Source organism: Neofelis nebulosa, chromosome 2, assembly GCF_028018385.1.
Source record: "Neofelis nebulosa isolate mNeoNeb1 chromosome 2, mNeoNeb1.pri, whole genome shotgun sequence".
NCBI classification, from domain to species: domain Eukaryota; kingdom Metazoa; phylum Chordata; class Mammalia; order Carnivora; family Felidae; genus Neofelis; species Neofelis nebulosa.
In genome coordinates this window covers 104,473,948-104,498,612 of record NC_080783.1, presented here as the reverse complement: position 1 = coordinate 104,498,612, position 24,665 = coordinate 104,473,948, and the positions used below count along the sequence as shown (strand labels likewise).

The window sequence follows — 24,665 nt, the reverse complement described above, 5'->3', positions numbered from 1 at the left end:
GCTTTTATTTACATAAAAAGGCAAAGGATCTAAAATAGCCAGAGTAACTGTGAAAGAAGAACAAATTTGGAGGGCTCGCACTACCTCACCTCACGACTTATTAAACTCAGTAACCAAGGAAGTATGTAGTTGGTGTTACCATAGACAAATAGATCAAAAGAGCGAAATAGAAAGTCCAGAGATTGTCATGATCTCATGGTTTCATGACTTCAAGCTGGGAGTCGGGCTCTGTGCTGGCAGCACGGAGCCTGCTTGGGATTCTCCCCCTCCCCCACCCCTCACCCCCGCCCCTTCTCCACTCACGTGGTCTCTGTCTCTCTTATAAAAAAAAAAAAAATCAACTTGAAAAATGTTTAGAAAAAGAAAGTCCAGAAATAGGCCGACACATATATGGGAAACAATTTTTTTAAATAAAGTTTCAAAGGAGACTTGGTGCAGAAAGAATAATCTTTTAACAAACAGCCCTGGACTAATTAGATAGCTACATGCAAATAAGCAAATAAACAACTTTGATCCGTACTTTGTGCCATGTACTGATATAACCATATTAGCTCAATGTTATCATACACCTAAATGTAAAACCTGAAACGTTAGCACTCCTAAAAAGAATGCGCAAGAGAAACATCTTTGTGACCTCACTGTAGGCAAAGATGTCCCAGCTACAATGTCAAAAGCATGAGCTACAGAAAGAAAACTGATGAAATGGGGTCCATCAAAAGTAAATTTTTTTATAGGACAATAGACACTGTTAAGAGAATGAAAAGATAAGCCGCAGACTGGGAGAACATATTTGCGAAGCACATAATTGATAAGACTTGCATCCAGAATGTATAAAGAACTCTCAAAGCTGAAGAATTAAAAAGCAAACAAACCAAGGTAAAAAGAAAAAACAAATCAGGGGCAGAACAAGAGTTACTCAGACACTATATGCCAAAGAATATACACAGATGGCAATAAAGCACGCCAGAGGAAGTACAACATCATTCATTAGGAAAATGCAAATTAAAACTACAATGACTACATTAATGATTAAATTAAAACCAAAATAGCTAACATTCAAAAGATTAACCATTCCAAGTGCTGGCGAGGATGCGGTAGAGATGGGACCCTCATTCACTGCTGGTGGGAATATAAAAAGGGCACAATCCTCTTGGGGAAACAGTTTTATGGCTTCTTAAAAAGTCAAAACATAACCACCCTCATAACCCAGATAGACACATGAGCTGAACATTCCATACCCGAGACAAGGACGCCCGTGCCCTTACAATGACCCTAGGAAATGTTCACAGCAGCCTTATTTGTAATAACCCTAGACTGGAAACAACCCAAATGTCCATCAACAGGTGCCTGGACAAAAAAAGCATGGTATATCCCTACGATGGAATACCACTCAGCAATAAAAAGGAATGGACAATGGGGTGCCTGGGTGACTCAGTCAGTGAAGCATCCGACTTCGGCTCAGGTCATGATCTTGTGGTTCACAAGTTCGAGCCCCACGTCGGGCTCTGTGCTGACAGCTCAGAGCCTGAAGCCTGCTTCGGATTCTGCGTCTCCCTCTCTCTCTGTTCCTCCCCTGCTCATGCTCTGTCTCTCTCTCTCTCTCCTTCAGAAATAAATAAAAACATTTAAAAACATTTTAAAAATAATAATAAAGGTATGGACTATGGAGAGGCATGCCATGGATGAATCTCATGGCAACAGCGCTGAGTGAAAGAAGCCAGACCAGAAAAAAAGTACATCTTGTTTGGTTCCATTCAACTCCAGAAAATGCAAACTAATCTGTAGTGACAGAAAGCAGAGCAGTGGTTGCCTAAGGAAGGCGAGGAGGCAGGAAGGACAGATTACCGAGGGGCAGGAGGAAACTCCTGGGGATGACGGATATGTTCCCTATCTTGATCATGGTGATAGCTGGCATACAGAAGTCAAAATTTATCAAATTTCACATTTAAAAAAAAGCTCCAGCGAGATGAGGTTTGTCTTCCAACTATCAGATTGAGAAAGACCAAAAGGTTTGATAATAACACTGTTGGCATGGATATGGGGAAACAGGCACTCTGGTAGGTTTCTGGTGGGAGTCTAAACCTCCGTGGAAAGTGATCTGGCAATATCTATCCATATCACAAAAAAATTCCACGCTTATGCCCAGAAATTTCATTTCTAGGAGGTTATCTACAAAGATACGCTCGTGTACGTGAAATGACATAAGGTTGTTCAATGCAATTCTGCTTACTATGGCAAGTGTCCATCAATAGGGACTAAATTTTAAAAAAACAACAACAACCCACAGCTCTGGGAGAACCATGCATGGTATACCTGCCAGGCAAAATGAATGAAGCAGCTTTTAATGGGCTCACATAGAATGGTTGAGTGAAAAAGGCAGGTTACAATACAGTTGGCATACTATGTTTCCATCGGGGCATAAAAGGGGGAAAAGATTACGTATTCATTTTAATGCTACTTGCTTGAAACTTATCTGGAAGGAAACACACAAAAACTAGCATCAGCGATTGGCCCTGGGAGGACTATGTGGGTGGGCTACAGCAGGGCCAACAAGACTTTCTATATTATATAAATATATATAACCCTTTATGCCTTTTGAAATTATTAAGCATGTATGTGTTCAATAAATAAATAGGTGTAAATAAAAGTTACAAGTTAAGTGAAAAATAAAATAAGTGAGGTTGATCTATACGGACAGATGTGGAAAGAACACCAAGACATATTGCAAAGTGAGCACGAAGAAATCAATTTGCTGAACACTATTGGTAACATGGTCCCGTTTGTGTAAAATTAAATAATGACAATTGAATGTTGGTCTGTCAGTTGAGAAATGCTAAAAAACACACGCATACCCACAACTGGTAGTTATCTCGAGGGGGAACCTCTCACTCTACAGTATCCATTTCTGAGTATTTACTTTCTTTATTTGCTTTTTTTTTAATTTTTTTTAACGTTTATTTATTTTTGAGAGAGAGAGAGAGAGAGAGAGAGAATGCAAGCGAGGGAGGGGCAGAGAGAGACGGAAACACAAGATCTGAATGAAGCAGGCTCCAGGCTCTGAGCTGTCAGCACATAGCCCGATGTGGGTCTCGAACTCATGAACCGTGAGATCATAATCTGAGGGGAAGTCAGATGCTTAACTGACTGAGCCACCCAGGCGCCCCATTAACCTTCTTTATTTGTATTAAGTTTGTATCAGATGCAAAAAAACAAAAACAAAAACAAAAAAACAGAAAAACAAGCTTCAGGAGCTGCCCTCCCCTGGGGCAGTTACTTTTTTTGTTAACCACTTGCCTAGAAATATGAGCAAAGTCTAAACATGACCTCACCTTTGATTGGGAATTCTACCTCTGGAAATTGATCCAAAGAACGTGATCAGTTACAGTCAAAGATTTACATCTGCAGGAAAACATACACGCAAATGTGGTGGTAATCCACAAAAGTAAATTACAAAACAATATGTGCGATGTGATCCAATGAGTGTAGAAAATACTAGTAAACATACATAGAAAGGCCTAGAAGGGACTGTGGGTTAAGGGGAGGTCCCCACAAAGAGCATGAAGAATGGAAGCCTCAGGTCATGATGGCTTGTACTTTCTTCTTTTTACATCTTCTTTCTCAACTAGTTTACAAATTATACGTTCTTGTTTTTTAAAAAGAGAAAGTTATCTATACTAATAATCTTAGAGCACTTATATATAAAGGTGTTTTTAGAAGAATTAGTTACGATCATGAAAAAAAATAAGCTTTATGTCCAAAATAGAAAAATCAACAACAAACACATTTTGACAAAGCTTACAGCAAATTCTTACCAAAAAACATTAAGTGAAAATTACAGGATGCAATCTCGAATCTGTAAAATATTGGGAGTTGGGGAGGGAGTAATAAATATTAACAGAGAAACGAAGACTAGACTTAAGTAGACAAAAAAAAAAATTTCCTTTTAATCCAAGAAAGCAAATTTGTTGTTTCAATATTTGGGCCATCATGATCCCTAGGTCGAGGTGAGAATAGGGACAAGACAATTTTAGGCACGGGAGCCTCACAGCTGCCCTGTCCACAGCATAAGACCCTGAGCAACCATAGGGAGCTACTCCGTGGGAGCCTTGCAGCCACCCACCCTGTGAAGCTCGTGTCTCTTCTCTGCCTGGCAACCATCTACACCCGAACAGGTCCACAGGTTGGAGGGCACGGTCACCGTCCTGACTTCTGGAGGAATCTGCTGGGAGACGCACTTTGCAAAGGCCTCTCCAGAGCACGGCAGGGCAGAGGGGACTTCACAGCCACCCTCAGGCCCAGGGTAGCCACTGGCAGCCTAAAGGTAAGGTCCGGTAGGTGCCTCATTGGTCTGAGACTGGACAAAACCAGGCACTTCTTAGAAATTCTACCTGCTAACAAACTGATCTCTTGCCTGCCCAGTGACCAGGTTCTGGTAAGCACAGGGTCTGCCCCCACCAAGATGTCTTTCAGTAAGACCCAGAAGCATGGAAGCTATGGCTGAAACCAGCAGCACGTGCTAAGAGGGAATCAGGAGTGGGGTTGACTGGAGCCTAAATGAGTCGCTACATGATGTAGCTGTCAAATATATGGTGCCTTGTTAATAATAATCAAGACTTATTACTATGTACCAGGGACGTGCCACATAGGAACGCCTTTATCCTCAGGATACCCCATGGAGATGGGTCCACAGTTGTCTTTACTTTACATTTGAGAAAACAGAGGCTAAGAGATGGGATGAACAGTCTGTCTCCTGTGCCTGATCTGAACCCCCAGCTCCACTGAACCTTCCAAACAAAGGGCTAATATGCCTGTCCCTTCCCAATGGCCATGCCACAGCTACCTGGACAGTCCCTTCAGGAGCCAGGGTGCCAAACAGATGCCAAGCTGAATCATGTGAAACACGGAGGGTCCAAATTTGCCCCTTACAAGGGGGTGGGGCCAGCCTGGGAAAGAACTAGCCTGGGGAAAACACTCAACAGTCCTCCCTCAGAGAGCTAGGGGCCACAGAAGGGACAGCAAGTGGACAGAGCTCCTGTAGAAGTGGGAGATGGACCAAACAGGCTGGGACTGACAGCAGGGCCACACTCCCAGCTGTCCAGCCTGCCTCCCAGGCAGAGGGAGTCTCTGGCGAGACAAAGGCTGTGCCCTGCTCTCCTCCTCGAGGATATGGCAGAGCCCCACCGTGGACAAGAAACCAACCCTGGGATGGAGAGGACAGCCGTGACCCTGACTGTTCTACCTTTAGGAACTTAGGCAGCTCCAATGAAACCGGAAAGCCTTCATAGCATCTGTAAAATGCAAATAATTCCTCCCACACAGATGTCCTTCCTGGCATGGCTCGAGTGCCTGTCCCACACCTAGTGGTGGCAGGGCTCAAGCAATGCGTGGTCTCTAAGGCCCTTCCATCCTGAGAGTGTGTAAGAGCGTTTAAAGACAAGAGCATCTCCCACGGCAGCGCTAAGGTCAAGGGCTGCTTCCTTACTCAAGTAAATCAGTGAAGTGACCATCAGTGAGTCTACAAATCCCAAATGCAACCCTCTCTAATCACTGGAATAGAGAAACTGTGATTGCAGGCACTGAACGACACAGAAATTATGTATGGAGCCCAAAAGAACTGTAATACATGTTTAAATTATATAAAAATACAACTCTGCTATATTACAAACTAATCATTTTATAACTATTGCTCTTACTCTCTCAAAGCAAGGCCACCAATCTCGAGACTGCTCAGTTGACTTTTATTTCTTAGGAGAGGTGTCAGAGGACACTGGACAAATGCCATTTTCTCCCACTGAAAAAATTTCTCAGAATTCATTTATCAACAAACATTTCCTAAGCACAAATAAACAGAAAATTGCAAGACAATATTAATGAGTGTTACAAGCAAGGGAAACTCCAGGGACAAGTGGGAGTCTAGGTCTGAGGCAGGAAAGACTCCATGAAGGAGGTGACCCTTGAGTTATTGGCTTCATGGATAGGAGAGGAGAAATACACCAAGGGCCAACAGCAAAGACCTTTAAAATCCATTGACTAATGGGTATGATGAATGATGGATAACAATGGATGAAGGAAAGACAGAGGATGAATTGAAGATGGATGGATGGATGGATGGATGAGTAAGGGAGGATGGACGGATGGATGGATGGATGATAGAGGGAGGATGGAGAGATGGATGGATGGATAGATGGATGGAGGGAGGATGGAAGGAGGATGGACAGACGGATGGATGGATGGATGGATGGATGGATGGATGGATAGATGAACGGATGGATGGGTGGATGATGGAGGGAGGATGGAGAGATGGATGGATGGATGGATAACCATTGCTACCCTTAAATCACTGAAAGTGGTCCTGAGGATCATGGTGAAGAGTGTTCTAAGAACCAGATTCATCTTCTCTTTTTTTTTCCACCAGCCATGAGGATCAGCAAGAGGTGACCCTGTAAGGGGAATTATCTTCAGGGAGTAGGTCAGGAAAAGGCAAAGCTCTTGCCTCCAAATGGGCAAAGGTTACCAGCATGAGAAGAGGTACGTGCATATTTGCTGGGAGTTCCCTCTTTTCCACTGCTGTGCCTAGCTTACCTGGGCAAAAAAACAAACAAACAAACAAACAAACAAACAAACAAACAAAAACCTGGAGAACTGAATCAGCCCAAACCTAAGAGGTGGAGAATCACTCTGCCACCCAAATATTCTAGCCCCCCAAAGAACCTGGGTTCCTGTGTGCTTATGTCTCATGACCTGAAGTTAACAACAAGGGCCATCCTTACTTATCATCACCAAGCCACCCCTTCAAAGCATCCCCAGGCTCTCCTAAAGAGCCCCTCTGCAGACTGCCAGAGCCCCTCCCCACTTCATCCTCCAAGTAACAGTGACCCCCTGCAGGTTCCAGAAACGCCACACATCATATGCCCGAGTCATTCTGCCTGGACTGCTGTTCCTTCCCCTGCCTCTCCATGGTAAAGTCCCCATCCCGGAGACCCAGCTTGGGCCCTCTCCTGGAAGAAGGCCTTCCTGGACTGCTTAGGCACAAGTGTTTGGTTAAACAAATGAACCACTGCCAAAAGCCCCTCCCCCCACCCCACCCCCAGGCTTTTCCACTATTCTGACCCAGGACTCTGCATCCCTGACTAGTAGCTGCCAGGAAGAGCCTGGTACAGAATACATTGTGAAGTGGGAAACTTCCCAGCCTGGGGCCGGGAAAACAGACACATCCAGTTTCTTCCAGACAGCAGGTGACGGCAGTCCCTGCTCCTGGCAACCTTCCTCTGTAGCTGTCTTTGGAGGTCACACTGGCCAATTCATGACTTTCCTAAAGTAGCCCCCCTGCTAGGCATGGAAAGAAGCAGGAGAAGATGCACATTTGAGAAACCTGCTGGGATTTCAGAGGCCAGTGGCTCTTAACCAAGTTAGCAAGGTGTGCGCTTACGGCCGCGAGCTTAATAAGCGTAAGGCACAGAACAGATGTTCCAGCAAGTGCTGGCTGATTGACTGATGGATTGCTCAAGGAATTCCTCTTGATGGCGACCGCCACACCGTTTTGAAATCCAAGGCGCAGAAAAGAAGGTTGAAGATTTCCAGCCTGGTGTGAGAATGAGATGTGAAAAGGCACCGCTGCCTGCTTTATGCTTTAGCAGGTGACGTCTATCCAGGGTTTCGCACTGGTAACATTTGGGGTTGGATAATTTGTTGCCAGGGCTGCCCTGTGCCTTACAAGATGTTAAGCATCTACTCGCTAGATGCCACTAACACACACACCACCACCACCCCCCAGTCTGTGACAACCAAAAATGTCTCCGGATATTGACAAATGACTCCTGGGGAACAAAGCGTCCTAGCTGAGAAACAGTGCTGTGGCCCAGCTGTTCCCAGGGCAGCGCTCAGAAGCCAATTCCAGGAGAGTAACTCTCCCTCTGCTCAGGACTCTGCCTCCCAGTGGCCAGACTCAGTTTACCTAAGTACAAAATGAGATCATAGTCTGCAAGTGACTTGCATGCTTCTAGCCATACAGAAGGCACCCAATGATGGCTTTACATTGATTTGTACACAGTTCTCCTGAAAACCTCAAGCCAGAATCTTCGATCTCTCCCCAAAAGCTAGGGAGATACCACTGGAAACCCAGTAAGACCTAATGAGGGCTTCATAGCTGTCCAAACACTTTGGCCAAGTTAGACCACTTTGCAGGATCCATTCTAATGTAACGTTCAGAATTTCAGGTAAACACGTACATACGAGGACATCTATTCCAGCATTTTCTATCATAACTAAAACTAGAAACAATCTATATGTCCAACCACGTAAAGAGAGCAAAGTGAAAATATGACAGAGTCAGACAAAAGAACATCCTGTGGCCAACAAACCCCACATAACTAGAAGTTATTCATTAATAAGCATGGGAAAATGTCCATGATAAAATGCTGAGTGAATCAAGAGTCACATAACTATATATAATGTAATTTCAATTTTGTCAGAAAATACAGAGCAAAAATATTTCACACTGGGGGGGCTCAGTCAGTTAAGCATCCGACTCTTGATTTCAGTTCAGGTCATGATCTCATAGGTTCGTGAGATCGAGCCCCACACAGGGCTCTGCGCTTACAGTGCAGAACCTGCTTGGGATTCTGTCTCTCTCCCTCTCTCTGCCCATCCCCCTCTCCTCTCTCTCTCTCTCCCAAAGTAAATAAATAAACTTAAAAAAAATAATAAAAAACAATAGAAAGAGACTGGAAGGATATTTAACAAAATTTCCTCTTTATGATGTTCCTTATTTCACAACTTTTTAAAAAGTATGCCTTAGTTTTAAGATCTTGTGGGGAAACTACTTTGTTGTTGTTGTTTCTAATAGTGTTCTATCAGAAGAGAAGTCTCCGCTTGAAACCTCAAGTGTTAAATCAAAGCCCACGCCTTGAATACAGAGAGCCCCTAGCCATGCAAAAAGGATCTTAAACCTAAATAAAGGGAAACTCAAGGAAACAGAAACAGAAAAGGGACCCACAGGGCCTAGGCCACTGGGGAAACCTGAGGTCTCCACAGGGCGGGCTGGGCTGGGCTGGGCAGTGGGTGAGACCCAGGCCTGTCCTGTGCGCTGCTCTGTCTGTCTGTCTGCCTGTCTGGACTACTGGCTGGGCCGCTTGGGTGCTCACTCAGGCAGCCAGCTCCGTGAGGCTTGGCTAGTAGATGCCTATGACCGGACACTGGTCTAGAAGCTTGGCTCTCACAGCTGAAATCAGCGAAAGCAGGAGCAGGACTCATACCACAGGTGGGTAGTAGGGGTACAGGGTGGGGAGGCTGTCAGGACCCTCAAGCTCGGCAAATCAAGGGTTCCAAGCCATCAGCCTTGTGCTGCCTCTGGCTTTTCTGCCTGCCACCGACTACCCATCCAAGGTGGGCTCCTTGAAGATGGAAGAGGATGGCAACGAAGAAGCACCACACTAGAGGGTGGGGTCGCAGCCTTTCCTGGTAAAGCAGCTGGCCAGAGAGCGCCGGGGGCCCGAGGGGCCTGGGCCTGAGGGCTGGATCTGGAGAAGGATTCGGCACCCGGGTGGCGCGCCGCAGAGACCCGGAGGAGATGGGGACACCAGCAGCCCACGCCCCACTTCCCACAGGGCTCCCAGGGCCAGGGGAGCCATGAAGCGGTGTGCCCTCGCTCTGCCTCACAGTCTGCCCCCAGGAGTGTAGACCACGCAGAGGAGCTGAGCAAATGTGGACAGAAAATAATACCACACCTTCAGACCCGCCGAATGCCTCCAAAAGGCCTCCATCCAAACCAAGTGCACAAACAGACGAGCAGGAGTCCACAAGTCCCAAGTTGACACGTGTGAAAGTTTTCTTGTTTCCTGTTCTCTCGAAGTCCTTTGCCCAGGTGCACTTGAAGAATCAACATAAAGCTAACACGGTCTACACTGCAGGACACTACAAATCACAAAACCCCCGAAAGCTGGTGCAGGCCGTCAGAGTCAGAGGCATGTATGTAAGAGCCCAAGTGTCCCAGGCCAGCAGGGATTTAGTGACAGGAAAGGCCAACATTCTCGGGACCTTGACCTTGAGCGAGGGCCATGCTGGGCTCCCACTCAGAGCCTCATTTACTACTAATACACACCAGCAAGGCAGGTCAGGACTCCCACTCTGAGTTGAGAAGCAAGGGCCAGAGAGACACCGCGCCTGTCCTGATGTTCAGCTGGCCCACACTCAGACTCCTTCCAGGCTCGTTTTGCCTTCTTACTCTGAAGAAGACTGAAGGCACAGTGAGACAGGACGTTCTTGAAATAGGCTGACGCCAGGGCCAGGGTACGGGCAGGGGGCACTGTGACGGGGAGTAGGATGCCAGGCAGCGTTGCGCACTAGGGCCGCAGGCTGACCTCACGGGTGGAGGACCATTCCATGGCCCATCCTCCCCTCGGGGCAGGCCCCTTCCACTGGCTCCCAGGCCTCAGGCCGTCACAGCATGGGCAGGGCAGCTGACACTGGCTCCTCTCTGCACCCACGCTCCTGCCAGGCTATCTCTTTCCTCCCCTTCTTCGGAAACCATAAGAACACCCACAAGGTAGGCCCTTCAGCCGAACCTCAGTGTGAATGGAAATTGCAAAATGCCTGCTCAAGCCGTGAAACTGAACCGGCCCCAAAGTGGGTCCAACCTCTGGCCACTTCAGTCATGAGCACTGAGACAGCTGTCATGATGCACACGAGGTTACCTACACAGGATAAAAAACAAAAACAAAAACAAAACACAACCGGAGCCATCCTAGGGACCCTCAGGCCATAACTACACACTTGATAAGCTCACTACACTCTGGTTTCTCGTGGGGCCTGAAAGCTGCCTTTCACAGTGAAAAAACCTTTCACAGTCCCATGAAAGAGAGCCTCTGCCCTAAAGTCCACTTCTCAGAACAGCTCAATTCTTGGCCAGCTTGCCCCAACCTCCAGTCCAGCAATAGCTGGGCCAGGCAGCTAAGTCTTACCATCTGCTGGGACCCATCCTGGGTTGTCCATCAAGCCTTACAGATGCGAATGCTTACCCCTTTCTTATTGCAAAAGTCACAAAGGAACTGGGGAACATCACAGGAAGAAAACACTAATCTGCATCACCCCACCCTAAAGATCCTTGATAAAATGCAGATCTCAGAACGTCACTCCACAGGAATTCTGTCTCATTCAGTATGTACTTCCTGGGGCCTGAAAATCTGCATATTTAACAAACTGCCCACCTGAACCTGATTCAGGAGTCCCAAGAACTCCACTTCGAGATGCCTGAGGCCTTATTCTCAGATTTGCCTTTATAACTCATCTCCTGTTCTGACATCGTTCTCTTACGCTATTTCTCTTTTTTGTGTTAAGTGCATCTTAGAAGAAGAAAAAAAAATCTAATTCTTATAGGGATCTGATAGTTAAGAGACTTACTGATATATATGTATTTCAGAATAAATACATATACACATACATGTCACACACCCCACATTCACACGTAACAGGAAGAGTAACTTAACACACTATATCAGGTAAGTGAGTAAACGAACTATATTATATGCACTTTCTATGGATGAAAACATCTGAATTACATTCAAACTGGAAAATTCCCAGCTGTGCAACCCTGGAGTCTGATTTCTCCTTTCCCTACACAAGCAAGGTAACACATGCACACACTCAGTCCGGGGACATCACAGACGTCCCCTCACCTTGATCTCAGCAGACAGTGAGGGCCGGCCCTAAATACGCTGTCACAGCCCGGACACATAATGTATCACCACAGTACAACCCACAGCTGTCTGCGGAAATGTCTGAGTGATGTGCCTTCAACCTGTCATCGGACCACAATGACCTCAATTTTTGGAGAAGTAAAGTCAAAAGTCTACCTTTATCTCCAGAGATCCAAGACATATTTATGTGTCAGCCTTCCTTCAACTTGTCCATAGCCTTCAAGAAAACTTGAAAAGGCCACCACAGGCCCTGTGCTGCCCCTGCCCCCAACACCCACCAATGTCCCAAGTCCACCCCCATCCATGGTCATGACATGACCACATCCCAGAGGTGCCCGAGCACTACAGTGGGCTAGGGAGAGTGACTGGTGGGAAGGTGGGGCGTATTCCTTGAGCAGCATTGCATAACCTGCTCCCCGGAAGCCCAAGCAGTGGCGGGAGACCCCACGCTTTCTCCAAATTCGGGTCCTCCCACCCTGCCTGCTCTCTGATTCTTAGGGGTGGGTGGCGAGAGACGAGGTGCGGCGGCTCCCAAGGTTCTGAAGCCAAAGGATCTGAGCTCACCTTTGCCAAGGCCTGCCTTCCACACAGAGAGGCAAAAAGCAACCCGCACAGGGTCAGCCAGCTCTTGAATGACTGGTCTCCCTCTCCCCGAGGGTAACCTCAAGGGTTCCAGCTATTTTTCTTCATATGCGCTCATCCATCACGCTAACTCCCTTCCTCACCTCTTTCCAGAGGAAAACAGACTGAAAGACAGGTATATAAGAAAGGGTTCCTAGCAGTTATGGGGGGAAGGGGGTGCCATCAGCAGTTCTCTTCCTCTGTCCAACTTTCTATACGGCTGCCACCTTTGTAGGCAGGTGTCAACGACTTGGTCTTACAATGGTCTTAACCAGTATAGAATTGTCAGATCACTGTACTGTGTGCACCTGAAACCAGTATAACATTGTATGTTCATGTAGATTTCAATAATAATTTTTTTAAAAAAACGGTCTTAACTAGCAAATGACAAAGACGGGGCAGGGGACATCAAAGGCCCTCACCCCTCTCCACCGGGCTCAGTCATATTCTTCCTTCAAGAGCAGTTCAAAACGGAAGCTCTTCGGTCCCAAAGCAAAACTAGTTCAATCCCCGGGGGTATGTTACCTTGATAGTCACGTTGGAATTATTTAAACGCATTCGTGTCCTCCCTCAGCTGAAACTTGGTAAGACTTCCATCCCCTTCTTTTTAAGCACCTGCTTGGTGAATTGTAGACTCTCAAAGAAAGACTCAACAAATTAAGAGCTATTTTCCGGCCATCAAGGTCTGCCTATACTGCAAATACTCAAATACTAATCTCCCCATCTCAGGTTTAAAAATATGGACTTGGTTTTTTTTTTTGTTTTGTTTTTAACTCCCAACATAATGAATGAGCTTAAATATTAGAAGTTGAAATTATTTAGTAAATCATTTCACCTGCAAAGCTTCTATTTGCATAACATTAATTCATGATGGCAGCTAAAACAAATTCATCACATTCTGTATATTAGAAGCTGATTTATGTAGGAATTGAAAAAAATCATGAGCTCAAAATTACGTTGACATGATGTACATGCTCAACGGAGAAAGATTTTTCTCTTTCCATCTTTTCCTTTTTTTTTTTTTTTTTTTTTTTTTAAATCATCTGAACAACTGAATTATGGTGAGGAGGAAAAGGATCTGAGCAGAGGAAGGAGGCGAAGGACTGGCATCTCAGAAAATGAATAATGCTACCGCCTCACGTGTGTGGCAGGCGCTTGGTGCGCATACACACACAGTCTCCGGTTATTAATGTCAAGTATGCCAAAGATACGCTGGAAAATCATTACCATTCATCGCCACTAACCGCCATTAAATTTCAATCAATTCAACTTAGCACAAGTGTACTTGAGCGGCCCTTACAGTTCCTTATAAATGTGGCTCAAAAGTCGGGCTGACTTATTGCATTGTCCACCGCACAAAGAAGCATTGCTAAGCATCTGCTTGGACCCGGGGACCGATGCTCTTTTAACATCCTCAGCATTCAAAGATCTTTCTTTTTCTGAGCTAAGAGGTCTTGAATCCCTACAGGTCAAGATGAATGGGGGTGGGGGTGGGGGAGGGGTGCGGACGATGCCGAGAGACCACCACTCTTTTCCAGCCTTTGGGGTGGGGACCGGGCAACAGGAGGCCTCCCTGGGTGTAGTCAGTCTCGCAGATGCCTTGCAGAAAAAGTTTCTGACGCCACCAAAAGTTTGGGAACATGTCTGCTGGCTCTGGTGAAATGCTCTCAACCCACTCTGCAAACTGAGCTGACCTCGAGCTCCCTTCCCCAGGAAGGGGGGATGGGGGGGCGAGTCCATCAGGAGCGGGAGGGAGATTCAGCCTGGGCCCCAGCTTTGGGAAAAGGCGCCCTTCCCAGGTGCGGGGACAGCGGGCCCGCGCGCTCCGGGGAGCTCGCCCGGCGACAAAGGCGGCGGTGGCGGCGCGGGCCCAGTGGGACCTGGCCCGCTGGCTTTCTTCCCGACTCGCCACGAGCACGGTCCGGCCTGCCGCCACTCGCCGGAGGCGGCCGGTGCGCCGGCTGGACAATGTGGCCATTGTTCGGGCGCCGCAAACCAGGCCGGCGGGCAGGTGGGAGGAAGGCGGCGCGGCCGGCGCGCGGGCACTCGGGGCACCGAACGTCCCCCGGCCGCAGGCACGGTCCTCACGGGCTGGGCACGCCGCCTCCCGGGCCAGCCCGCCTCGGGGCGGCAAGTGGAGGGGCGGGGACGGGGTGGGGGGAGGGGGAGATGGGAGGGGAAAGCAGAGAGAGAAGGGAAAAGATGGGAAGGGAGACAGGAGAGAAAAGAGAGGGAGAGAGAAACAAAGAGAGTTGGGAGAGGGAGAAAGGAGAGGGAAAAATAAAGCCGTGAAAGAGGAAATGGGGTAAGAGAGACATTAAAGGAGAGACAGAGGGGGCGGAGGAGGGAGTAAAAAGGAGGGGGGGAGAGGAAGACAGAAAGGAGACAAAGAGGAGAGGGAGGACGGGAGAAAGGAGAGGAGGGGAGGGAGAGACAGACAGACAGACGTGCCATAGAAGTGTACCACAGGCTACCCGGGAAGCCTCTGCAAAGAGCAAGAGTTCACCCTATTTCGTAGAGAGAAGCGGTTCCAAACCCAGCGGAGTCAGCAAAGTGTAATCACACCAGGGGCTTTGCTTAATTACAGGTTTCCGAGCCGGGCTGGAGGAAGAGAGATACTTAACTGTGTCCCCGGGAAGGCCTAGGCGGGCTCTCAACTGGTTTGTAAGGTTGGGGAGTACAAATACCCATCTCCACCCGCTCCCTGCCCAAAGCCCCCTGAGCCAGGATCCTGGAGGGGAGGCTGGGGTCTACGGCGTGATAGACTCGGGCTGACCGGAAAGAGCCATCCTGTGCGGGCTTTGAACGCTCAGTTGCGACCGGAGTCCCAGGCTCACCAGTGCCGGTCATCGGTGAGGCCACAGGCCTGGAGAGGCCCCGCCTCGGCCTGCAGCAGCGCTGTCCGCCCTCCTACCCGCCCCCCCCCACCCCCCACTTGCGGGAGGCCAGGGGCCCTCGGCCCAAGGGGGGAAATCAATCCCGTGCTAATGAATAAAAAGTCCCCTTTATTTCACTGCTGTTTTTGGTTCATTAAATTTTCCACAGATTTGCAGAGAAGAAAACATAATCAATAAACCCTGACAAAAGTGAACGTGTGAAAAAGGCCAGAGAATGGAAAAGCGAGATAAAAGTGATATCCGATCACAGATTTCAGCAGCAGATGACGAGCTGGGGGCTGCTGGAGAATCTCAATGGACCATCACCCTTTCGCGGCTTTCCTTCCCTTTGCTGAAACTCTTCATTCAAGACAATAGTAAATGCACTAAAACTTTTTTCTTATGCTAATGCATGAAACCGGGCACTCACAGTTAAAACACACTTCCCAGCAACCTGTTTTGTTTTGTTTTTTTTAGCAACACACATGCAAACACACAAAACCACATTACCTTATTCAATTTAAATGAAAATCTCAAAAATGGTTTAATATGTACTCTTTGGTCACACCTTCAATGACTTATTTTCCCCCGTTTGCATGTTTTTTAAGAAACCAGGATCAGAACACAACCAGGATTACTGAGGATGCTTTTGTTGGTGAAGAAATTGGGAAAAATAAGACATTAAAAGCGAAGAAAGCATGCTGTTCTCATTGGTGCATTTTCTCAGGGTTTTAACCATCGTTTTGTAGGTGAAAGGTGCTTCTGTCACCCTCAGAATCTAAAAACAATGACCTATGATTTGTTTTTAAAAATCTTTTATATTCCACAGCAAACACCCAAATTAATTTTGGAGAAAAAGTAATATTGAGTCTGGTGTCGTGTGTTTATTCAAAAACCACAAAGCTGTTACTCTTTACCAAAGGACACTACCAAACACCGGTGTCCCCTTCCCTTTGGGTCTTTGAAACAAGCCTCAGGAAACAATTACAGGGTCGTTTTCCTCCCCGAGGTCTTTAGACTGCTGCATATTCTGGTAGTGCGTATAGTCACCTATTCCGCCTCTGAATTTTCTGGAATCTGAGAATAGTTTCTCTCTTTGGCATTCTTCACGTGTTTCATTCGTCCCTGCCTCTGACACTTACTGAAAAGAAGAAAGGGGCAGTGGGGGGGGGGGGGGGACGGCTTCCCTGGGGTTCCCTTTCAAAGGACCCTGGCCCAGCGGGAACAGCTGTGGCTGTCCACAGCGACAGGGTCCACCTGGCCTGGCCATTGCTCCTGCACCAAGGACCGGGCTCTGGCACAGGTAGAAACCCCACCCCCACCCCCCAACACCGGGGCCTGAAGAAGGAAGACTGGTTTGCTCTACCTCTCTCAAGCCAGCGTCATGAGTGAGCGTCCTTCAGATGAACACAAGCCCTGATGAACACACACTTTCCCAAGAAAAAGCAAGCAGCCCTACCCGTAGTGTTCACAAGGATGTAGGGCTCCTTTCTGAGCGTTAACAAGCCTGCAGGGTGTGTAGGGGTCACACAGGCTTTCAGAATGCACACGACAACCTCCTGGTCTCATTTAAAGGGAATTGCTGGCATCTGTGGGGTGAAGTTCCCCCCCCCCACCGGGGTGGCCGAGGGAGGCCCTGATGGGAGAAGGGTGTTTATTAGACAAATATCCAATTTTGTCTGCCTGCCTGCTGAATCTCCTGGCTTGCTAATCCAGCCCTATGGGCCGCACTGTGTACAGGGCACTTGTGGGAGTACAAAAAGCATGAAGTATTTGTGTATTTTTCAGTCGGCAGTGCAAACAAGCCAGCTACAGTACACAGCCTCCAAGACCCCCACGGCCAGGCAGTGAGCCGCTGACCGGCAGCCCTGTGGCCCCCTCTTCCGTCCAGGCAACTCAAAGGATCTCCTCTGTCCGATGCTCTCCCCACAAGGCCTGGAGCACCCCCGAGAAAGTGGAGTGGCACTCCAGAAGGGCCTCGCCTAATTCCACACACACTTCAAGGTGGGGCCCAGTCCAGAGTTCCCTCCAAGGCCACGGCCAGGGTCAGTGCAAGCTGTAGAGGTTCCCCCCACAGCCTTGGGAGGTTCTGCTGAAGGAGTCTGGACCCCGCAAACTCCCCCTCGAAACAATTCCCACGGAGGATAAAAACATCTCTAACGGTCCCACCCTGTTCCTCGGGAGCCTGGCCGGGCTTTGGGGGCGGGGGGGGGGGGGTTCTCCCTCTCAGCCTCACCCGCTCGCTGACTTGGAAAACAGACTGCTCTCACTGGTCTCTCAGATGCCAGAGCAAGGGCCAGACAGTTCACCCGAGGGCGATCTCGTGGGCAGGTGGGCTCCTCACCTACCTGGGACTCTTCCTGCATCAGGGTAGATCCCCCTAGAACCACTAAATCACCTCCCAAAGTCGGCGGGTTTCTCAGAGCAGAAGGAAAATACAAAACCAAACTTCAGTAATACGAAACAGTAACTAACTTTGAAACTCTTAGACAAGTGACAACTTTCCTTGTGTCTGGGTTCAAATGGAATCTAAATCGGGGAGAGAACATTTCCACAATTTCCAGTAACCCTCAGCCATGGGAGGGAGAAGCAGGCAAGTCTAGGAAAACGGAAGCAAGAAAGATGAAGGAAGGAGAGGAAAAGTGTGGCCAGAGGCCCACGGGAGGGAAGCCTGCAGGGCACACATCTGCAAGTTCTAGAGTCCACATTCTAGAACAGCCCCAGGGCAGACCAGAAGCTGGGAAAAGCCCAAACGAAGAAAGTCAAAATTAAAAGCAGCCAAGCGTGGCCAGGGTGCCCTCCCCTCCCCTGGGGAAGACCAGCCCAAGTAGCCACACAAAGAATTCCCTCGGGTGGGTGCAACTGCAAAGTCGCTCCCAAGCCCAGGGAGGCCTGCCCTCAGACACTAGGAAGTGGAGGGAAGGAAACTCCCAGCCAAGGTAAGGAAATGGGCGGGGAGGGGGCCCGGAGGTGAAGTGGCCAGAACAGATCTCATCAGGGGGACTTGCGACTAGCCTGCTCACTCCTCCGCTTTCCACCGCTGTATATTTTGGATTTCACAGTTTATTTACTTTACTTTTTGGCACTGGGCCCCCTGAGCATGCCAATACAATATTTGTTTAAACACTATTTTATGCCGCTTGCGAGGGAAACGTTTACTTTCAAATTCTCCAACATCCCCCAGAGCCTCGTCTGCAAACAGCATATGAGCGTTTTACAACTGCTCCCTTTATCTGAAGCTGTCGGGATTAAACCTTCACACGCCCGGCGAGGGCGGCGGGGCGGGGGCCCAGGACTCCGCCGCGGCCACCGGGCTGCAAAGCCCGCGCCAGAGGCCGTGCACCCAGCGGGATGCCCGGGTGGGAGGGCAGAGCGGCGCAGGAAACACTCCCCCCCCCCCCCAGGGCCCGGCACTGGACTTGGGAAGGGTGCGCTTTTCCAGCAGGGATCTACCCAGAGAGCCACATGAAAATTATACAAAAGGGAGGGGAGTTAAGGGAGGCACCCAGGCGGGGTTTGGGGGGCGGGGGAGAGGGGAGCGAGGCCCGCAAGCGAGTCCGCAGTCGGTCACCCAGGGTGAAGCGCGCGGGCTCCATCCAGAGCTCCTCGCGCTGTAAAAGTCGGGTTTCCTAGGAAATGACAGCAATTACTGCCGGGCTGAAAAGGCGCCGAGTAGGGTGGACTTTCAGCTCCCCGACGCGGCGGGCGCGCTCACACTCGCACACGCACACGCTCCCTTCCTCCTCCCCTCCCTACCCACCCTCCGCCCCCGTCCGGGAAAAACGCTCCCCTCGCTAAACCCTTAATAGGATTGGCGCCCAACTCTCTACGCGCCTCTCCCCATCCATCACACACAGATCAAGTTGCAGTAGTGGATTTTTCAAATTCCTCAGCAAATATACTTGTTGAGAGATTGGCCCTTCGGGGGTGGGGGGGGAAGACGATGAGTGGGGGCGGGGATGAAAGTGAGGGGTGGGGGGACCCGAGGACCGGGCCAGGGATTACGTGCGGATCCCTTCGAGAAGTCAAGCGGCTCTAGGGGCGGAGGGCAGGGGAGGAGGAGGAGTTGGCGGAGAGAAGCAAGGAGGGAGGCCGGAGAGGAGAGCCTGACCGAGGGGGAGGGGGGCGACAGGGCCCGAAGACCGGGAGGAAAGAGCGAGGAAGAAAGAAAGGCAGGGCTCCGCGACGGGTAGCGCGGAGAAGTGCAGTCGGAAGTTCCCAAGTGGCTGGCCGCAGCCCCTCCACACACCGCACACTCCCTTAAGTCACGCTCCCACCGTCCACCTCCGGGAGCTTCGCAGCATCCCAGCCTCCGGTGCTACCCACCACCTCCCGCACAAACAGCCCGCGTCTTAGACGCGGTGAAGACGGGTTGCGGGCCGGCCAGGCTGTGCAACGGGAGAGGACGGGCTCTTCCCCCAGGTAGAAAAGGGGATGCAAAATCGCCCACCGGCCACAAGTTCCTTGCCCTGGACCCCCCGCCCCCTTTTCGTCCCCGCCCGGCTTGGCCAGAGCCCGAAACGGCGCCGCCTCGCCAGCCCCCGGCCCCCCAAGCCCAGTGCCCCGATCCCTATGCCGTGGCGAGGATACACGGCCGAGGGACCTTCCGAGACGGCGCAGCATCCCAGTCGCCCCGGGCTCGGACGGCGTAGGGGGCACTTCGCAACGAAAAGCAAGCAAAAGAAGGCCAATGCAACTTTACCGAGGGAGACAAAAGTTTGCCTCTAGCACGCAGGTGGCCTCTGGGGCGCCGGGCGGTGGCTTCGGGCCCCCATCCCAACTTGGCTGGCGCGGCGACCCGCCGCGGGCTGCCGTGTACCGGGGCTCAGTCCGGCCGGGGCGGAGCGGGGCGGGCCAGGCAGGGGAGGGGACCGAGAGGCGGGCAGGGGCCCAGCAGCCCCTACCGCCCGCGAGCCGGGAGCTCCCCTAGGCTCCCGCGCGCCGCGCGGCCCACGTTCCTTGCTTCAGCTCCTCCGGCTCCTCTGGCTCCCCCGGCGCCTCCTCGCCTTCCTGCGCGTCCGCCGCCGCCGCCGCCGCCTCCCGCTCCTCCTCGAAGTCTCATTGATGGGAGTTTGAAAAAAAGTCCGCGGAGCCGTGCTGCCTCGGCTGGCGAGCTCCGGCACTCCTGCAATCCATCAGCGCCGCCCGGACGGCGCAGCGCCCCCGCGCGCACGGCTGCAGCACACCCGGGCGCCGCGCCCCCGCCCGCGCCGCGCGCCCCCGCCTCCGGGGGCACCCGGGGGACCCGGGGCCAGGGGAACCTGGGGGTGGGGGGAGGGGCGGCCGAGGATCCTCTTCCCCAGCACCGAGTCTCGAGAGAAAGCACACCTACGAACAAAGTTCGAGCAGGGAACGAAAGAACGCGCCAGTTTCCAACACTTTTTTTTTCTTTTTTTAAGGCGCCAGGGTTGGGGGGGGGGGGGTGGGGGTCGCTAACTCAAGTCAGATGAGCTCCGGGGCTGAGGCGCAAGGACTGCTCTGTTTTCAATCTCTGAAATCACCCGCCCTCCCCACCGCCCTCTTCCCCTCCGCCGGGAGATGCCCGGGTCGCAGTTCCCAGTGCGCCCGCTCCTCCGGGCGCCGGGGCGGAAGCCGGGGACTGGAGGCAAAGGGGGGAGGGCGGCCGGCTCCGAGCGGACCCTCTTCCAGCCGGCAGGGCGTGCAGGTGCCTGGGGTCCTGCCCGCGCCCCCCGCTGCGGCTCGCACGAGTCGCCTTCCGAGCGCCTGCAGGCGAGAGGCGAGAAGCCTTCTAGGTTTGGTACATGTGTGTTTTGCAGGGAGGGTTTTGTTTGTTTTGTTTGTTTTTGGTTTTTTTTTTTTTTTTTTTTTTAGAGACTCCACTCTAGCTGCCACAGCCAGATGGAAGTAATCAGAACCCAACAACAACAGAGGAAGAAGGAAGAAAAAAAAACCTCACTGAATTTTGGGCCAAAGTGTATATGGGGGTGTGTGTGAAAGAACTCGCTTAAGCAAACTGGGTGACTCGCTCAGGCCCTCAAGCCACACCATCGCCCAGAACTGAGCGGCCTCGCTTGGAGGAGCTTGGGAGCCGCTGGCTAAAGCGTCCCCTAAGTCCTCTGGGGCCACCAACCTGTCTTTGCTGACGGTTCTCCCCCAAAGAGTGCCTCACTGGGGGACTGTTTGTTTTTTTTTTTAATGTTTCTTCCCAACGTTTGTGAAACACCATGTGCTAGGTGACGATTAATCGTTCCTGACCAGTAACAACTCCTTTATATTATTTAACCTGCAGAAGTGGGAGATTGGTTCACTTCCCCATTTTACAGCTGAGAAGACTGAGCTTACAGAGGAGTTAGGTAACCTGTCTGAGGTCAGAGCACAGAGCCACCATCTGTGAATTTCAGTGGGTTGTACCATTAGTTCAACTAAATTGGCCCAATTGAGACGGGTGGAAGCATCTCTCTCCCTCAGCCTCCTTCCCTGCAGTTGCTTCTTGTCTGGAATGCAGGGGGAAACAAAGGCTCGCAGGGGCAATTCCACACCCCCTGTGGGGGTGTGACCTTCACAAGCCCATTTTACTGATACACTCCCTTTGGATCAGTAGCTCTCTCCATATACCATTGACCATTCCCTGACTTTATTTTTCACCTTTTAATCAAAGAGGGAAGGAACAGTATGGTCCCCGTTCCCTACCACCTACCTTCCTTCTCTCCCCCTTATCTTTCTTCTTGACCTAGAGGAGAAAATATGCAGAACGATTCTGATTTTGTTTTTCCGCAAATGGGCTCCCCGATGGGAAAGAAAATCCACAGAGTTTTTAAAAAGCAAAACTTGTAGAAGCCAATGTATTTATTAAAGGGAAGCAAAGTTTGAAAGGGGCTTTTTCTTTAAATATGATCGGATTCACCATTCCTCTGTGCTATTTGTTTAAATTCCTGCTGGGCTTTTGGAACACAGACTCCAAGGAGACAGAAAAAGTAAACTCTCCCTCCCTGCCTTGGCCGTATTTTAATGATCCTTTTCATATCTACCCCCATGAAATGCGGGGAATCATTTCATGTTACTGGAATATTAGCTTCGTCGGCTGATTACTTCATTATAAGTTTGTCTCTGTTGGTTTCCCTGTGTTGTTAGGTTTGTGAAGGAGTTTAAACAAGTCAACATTTTGAGAGATTTCCTTTTTCTCTGTTTTTTCCTCTCAAACCAGCTCAACTCCTGCTGGAATCCAGGCACTCCCATAACCTTTCCTGGCTTATTTCGGCAAGGAGGTGGCTGTAAAGATGAGGGTGGAATGTTTTCGGTTTGAGGAGAGGCTCTAGACACCATGCCTTAATCTGTAGACAGAAGTTTGGATGCTGGAAAAAGCAACAAGGTTCACAGCAGAGAAAGCCTTCATCTGAGCGTTGGGACACTGAGTTCTGGTTTCAGATCTAATACTAAACGTATGGCCTTGGGTAAGTCCTGGTTCATTCAGTCGGCAACTTTCTGTGAGCCAGGTGATATGCCAAGTGACCCCACATCACAGTGAGCAAGACTGGTGAGCACCTTTCCTGCGTGAACCTAACGTTTCATTAATAACCACAAATAGCGGCGCCTGGGTGGCTTGGTCAGTGGAGCATCTGACTGCAGCTCAGGTCATGATCCCCACGGATCGGATCGTGGGTTGGGACCCCGCATCAACCTTTGCACTGACGGCGTGGGAGCCTGCTTTGGATCCTCTGAGTCCCTCTCTCTCTGCCCTTTCCCCCACTCGCACTCTCTAAGATAGATAGACATTAAAAAAATAACCACAAACAAATATATAATCGGAAACTGGGTAAAGAAAAAAAATGCAACGTGCTCCATGCTTGTGCCTGGTGACCTGAGCCAGCATGGGGGGCGGTGCAGGGCTCAGGGAAGACATTCCTGAGAAAATGAGGTTGCACTGGCATGAAGAGGGAATGGACAACCAAGGCAAAAATAAGAAGTGGAACCACGTTACACTGAAAAGCTTCTGCACAGCGATGGAAACAACAGAGTGAAAAAGGCATCCTGTGGAATGGGAGAAAAATATTTGCCAATGATATATCTGACAAGGAGTTAATTTCCAAAATATATAAGGAACTCCTGAAACCCAATAGCAAAACCACAAATGACCCAAGTCAACATGGGCAGAGGACCTAAACAGACATTTCTTCAAAGAAGATATCCAGATGGCCAACAGGTACCTGAAAAGGTGCTCAATTTCACTCATCACCAGGGAAATGGAAATCAAAGCCACGATGAGCTATCACCTCGCACCTGTTAGAGTGATTAGGGTCAAGATGACAGGCGGTAACAAGTGTCAGTGAGGTTGCAGTGAAATTAGAACCCTTGTGCATTGTTGGTGTATATGGGAATGCGAAATGGTGTAACTGTTATGGAAAACAGTATGGAGGTTCCTCAAAAAAATTCCAGATTAGGACACGATCCCCAATCCCACTTCTGCATATATATCCAAAAATACTGGAATTGTGATCTCGAAAAGATATCTGCATTCTCACGTTCATTGCAGCATTATTCATGGTAACTAAGATCTAGAAACAACCCAAAAGTACATTATCAGATGAAGGGAAAAAGAAAATGTGGCATATACATGCAATGAAATATTAGCCTTAAAAAAGAAGGACATCTTGGGGTGCTTGGGTGGCTCAGTTGGTTGAGCGTCTGATTTAGGCTTAGGTCATGATCTCACCGATTGTGGGTTTGCCCTAACAGCGCAGCACCTGCTTTGGATTCTATCTCTCTCAAAAATAAATAAAAACATTTTTAAAAATTTTTTTAAAAAGAAGGAAATCCTGTCATTCGTGACCGTAGACCTACCTGGAGGCAATTATGTAAAGTAAAGTAAGTCAGCCAGAGAAGGACAAATACTGCATGATTCCTCTACCAAGAGGCTAAAATTGTCAAAGGTATAGAAGTAGACAAAAAAATGGCGGCTCACCGGCCAATGAAGATGGGGAAACGGAAGTTGTCCAGTGAGTATGAAGTTCCAGTTATACAGGAAGAATAAGTTCCAGAGTCGATCGTTGCACAGTGTGGTTGTTACTAGGGGTGTGAAACAAATCAACCCAAACTCCCAACTCCCAACCCAAACTCAGTGGGATAAAACAACCATAGACTACGCACAAAGATGCTGTGGGTCAGGAATTTCGACAACGCGTCTCTACTCCGCAGTGCTGGGGCCTCAGCTAGAAGACCTCAAGCCTGGCACTGGCACCATCGATAGACTGGCCCACTCACACGCCTGGCACTCAGTGCTGGCTATGGGCTCGGGGGGACCTTGGCTCCTTTCTGTCTGACCTCTCCATGTGGTCTCTCAGACCAGCTTGGGCCTCCTCACAGCATGGCGGTAACTAGGTTCCGGACTGAGCGTAAGAGGAGATAGCCAGGTGAAAGCCTTCCAAAAAACACACGTCTATAGAAGAAGTAAGAAACGGAACGATGGCACCTGAGGGGGCAATACTGGGCGACAGGCACACAAAGGAAGGATGTCAAG

At 49.8% G+C, this 24,665-nt stretch overlaps 1 protein-coding gene across 1 annotated transcript in view; it reads right to left on the bottom strand.

Annotated features, from left to right (window-relative positions):
* GLI2 (GLI family zinc finger 2) overlaps positions 1–20,315 on the bottom strand; it is a 256,037-nt gene extending 235,722 nt beyond the window's left edge. The window contains exon 1 of the mRNA XM_058715539.1: positions 19,893–20,315. The gene's annotated coding sequence lies outside the window, so the exon portion shown is untranslated. The remainder of the gene's footprint in view (positions 1–19,892) is intronic.
* Between the last annotated feature and the right edge of the window lie 4,350 nt (positions 20,316–24,665).